We start from the raw sequence: 3,155 nt of genomic DNA, 5'->3' as shown, positions 1-3,155 counted from the left end.
CAAGGGGGGGAAGTTGGGGGCGAGCAGGCCGGCAGGCAGTCAGGTGAACAGTTAGGAGCCAGCAGTTCCAGATTGCGAGAGGGATTGGGCCTAAACCAGCAATCAGACATCCCCCGAGGGGTCCCAGATTGGAGAGGGTGCAGGCTGGGCTGAGGGACACCCCCCGCCCCTTGTGCACGAATTTCGTGCACTGGGCCACTAATCTCTATATATAAAAGCCTAATATGGTAAGTGTCCGACAATTCAACCAGTCGCTACGACGTGCAATGACCACCAGGGGGCAGAAAGTCGGCTGGTCAACCAGTTGCTCTGACATGCACTGACCACCAGGGGGCAGACATTTCAACTGGTAGGTTAGCTTGTGCTGGGGTCCGGCCGATGGGGACTGGGCGAGACGGGCCGGACACGCCCTGGAGCCCTCCCGTAGTCCCTCCTGGCCGGCCAAACTCCTGGGGTTATTGTTATTATATCATGTTATTGTTTATTAATTAATCAATTTATATATTATTTTCATATACATTTTGCTAATTTTCTTTCATCTCTGACACTTCTATGATAGAGAAAGGGCGAAGAGTGATACTAAAATATTTTTTTAAATTCATTTCCTTTCAATGTGCATGAATCCGTGTACCAGGCCACTAGTTCGAATAGTAAAACACCAGTTTTATAAAAATAACAATATTCCAGAGTTTTCAACCACCAGGAATAATCAATCCGAAGTCTTTCATATTCACCCAACTCACCGTGTGTGACATGTTGAAGGTAGCTATGATGTGGATTGAGTTAGTTATTAATCCTCGTGACAGAAAGGGATGCTAGCTAATGTAAGGGGAGGGGGAGAAGAAAAATGAGAGAGAGAGAGAGAGAGAGAGAGAGTGAGAGAGAGCACATTAGCTTGATAATCATTAAACTACTAGAGGCCCGGTGCATGGATTCATGCACCAGTGGGCTCCCTCGGCCTGGCCTGTGGGAATTGGGCCAAAACCCGCTCTCCGACATCCCCCGAAGGGTCCTGGATTGCGAGAGGGCTCAGACCAGGCCGGGGGACCCCACCGGTGCACGATCGGGCCTGGGGAGGGCTCTAGGGCAAGTCCAGTCCCTATCAGCCAGACCCCAGGCATGCACCAGTGGGCTCCCTCGGCCTGGCCTGTGGGAATTGGGCCAAAACCCGCTCTCCGACATCCCCCGAAGGGTCCTGGATTGCGAGAGGGCTCAGACCAGGCCGGGGGACCCCACCGGTGCACGATCGGGCCTGGGGAGGGCTCCAGGGCAAGTCCAGTCCCTATCAGCCAGACCCCAGCAGCAAGCTAACCTATAGATCGGAGCGTCTGCCCCCTGGTGGCCAGTGCACATCATAGCGACTGGTCGAACGGTCGAACGAACGGTGGAACACCTAGCATATTAGGCTTTTATATATCTAGATTAAGGCAGAGAGAATACTATTTAGTTAGAAATATCTCGAGCATTGGCAAAATGTTATGTGTTCCCCCCTAAACGTCTGCAGTTTCTTCTTGTAATGTCTACTCACCTCCGTGGCTCTGCGATCTGTCCGCTGCGAACGGTCGAACAGACGGTCGGACACCTAGCATATTAGGCTTTTATATATCTAGATTAAGGCAGAGAGAATACTATTTAGTTAGAAATAGCTCTAGCATTGGCAAAATGTTATGTGTTCCCCCCTAAATTTCTGCAATTTCTTCTTCCCTTAATTGTAACGTCTACTCACCTCTGTGGCTTTGCAATCTATCCGCTATGGGGCCGACACTTTGCTCTGTGGGGCAGCACTCGGAGTTCTTCCCCAAGGCCCAGACCTATCTTTTACAAGGACATTCTCTCTCCATGAAGGCGAGAGTGCTTCCCACGGGGCCACCGTCCCCAGTGGAAGGAAAACAGAGTGTATTTTAGGGGATAAATTACACTTACAGGATTTTATTTGCTCTGCTGCTAAGAAAGAAAAAAACCAAATACACAAGGAGCCAAACTAATGAAAAATGTATAAATAAAGGAAGTCAGAAGCCGCTGGATTTATATGTGATCTGGCCACGGATGATACGGAAAGGGTAGACCAGGGCCAAACCAATTACCTATTTGTAATTGGGCCATGTGGGCAGCGGGCGAATATTTGTGCCTCGCGGCTCACAAACCAGGGAGCATTCCTGACTCATGGGTGCAGGGTTTGACGTAGCCGACGCGACCCCCCGAACCTGCTCTCGGGGGACACCTAGCATCCTTCGCTTCTGACGGATCCCGACCACATTAGCTCAGAGCCTCGTCGACAGTTTACCAATTTACTGCTAAACGGGTTCATCTATTTGGCAACGGCGTTCTACTTTATAAATAAACCATCAAGCTAATACGAAGAGAGAAACGGCGGGGGGAGCGGGGGCGCCAACTGGAGGAAATAAATTAAGGCCAAAAATTTTTTTTTCTAATTTGCTGTGTGTATTTACGGCCCCGGGCGTGTTTTACGACACAGAAATGGGACGGTTTGTTGGCCACGAGATAATTTCTGGTGCCCGTTTTTCATCGCATCCAAGATAACATCGAGCGTTAGCATTGCGGATGGTATTCTGTGCCTCAAGGTGCTGCGTCCCCGTGTTGACGGACGGGTTCTGTGTTCGATTTACGACTTGCATATCCCATCGTAGTGGATTACATGTCCGAGTGGTCGAAGGCCTCAGACTCAACCCCCAGCTTTTCATCTGATCCCCAGCCACACAAGAACTTGACCAACTTAACTTTCCTTCCTCTCTTTTAAATATAGTTTTACCAGAGGCCCGGTGCACGAATTTGTGCACCAGTGGGGTCCCTCGGCCTGGCCTGTGGGATTGGGCCGAAACCGGCTCTCGACATCCCCCAAGGGGTCCCGGATTGTGACAGGGCACAGGCCAGGCTGAGGGACCCCACCGGTGCACGATCGGGGATGGGGAGGGACTACAGGAGGGCTCCAGGGCATGTCTGGCCTGTTTTGCTCACACCTGATAGGCTGGACCCCAGCTGCATGCTAATCTACTGGTTGGAGAGCCTGCCCCCTAGTGGTCAGTGCACGTCATAGCGACTGGTTGGCTGTCTGCCCCCTGGTGGTCAGTGCACGTCATAGCGACTGGTCGATCCGTCGACTGTCTGCCCCCTGGTGGTCAGTGCACGTCATAGCG

The sequence above is a fragment of the Myotis brandtii genome, unplaced genomic scaffold (genome assembly GCF_000412655.1).
Source record: "Myotis brandtii unplaced genomic scaffold, ASM41265v1 scaffold655, whole genome shotgun sequence".
NCBI classification, from domain to species: domain Eukaryota; kingdom Metazoa; phylum Chordata; class Mammalia; order Chiroptera; family Vespertilionidae; genus Myotis; species Myotis brandtii.
Note: the sequence above shows the minus strand (reverse complement) of the source record.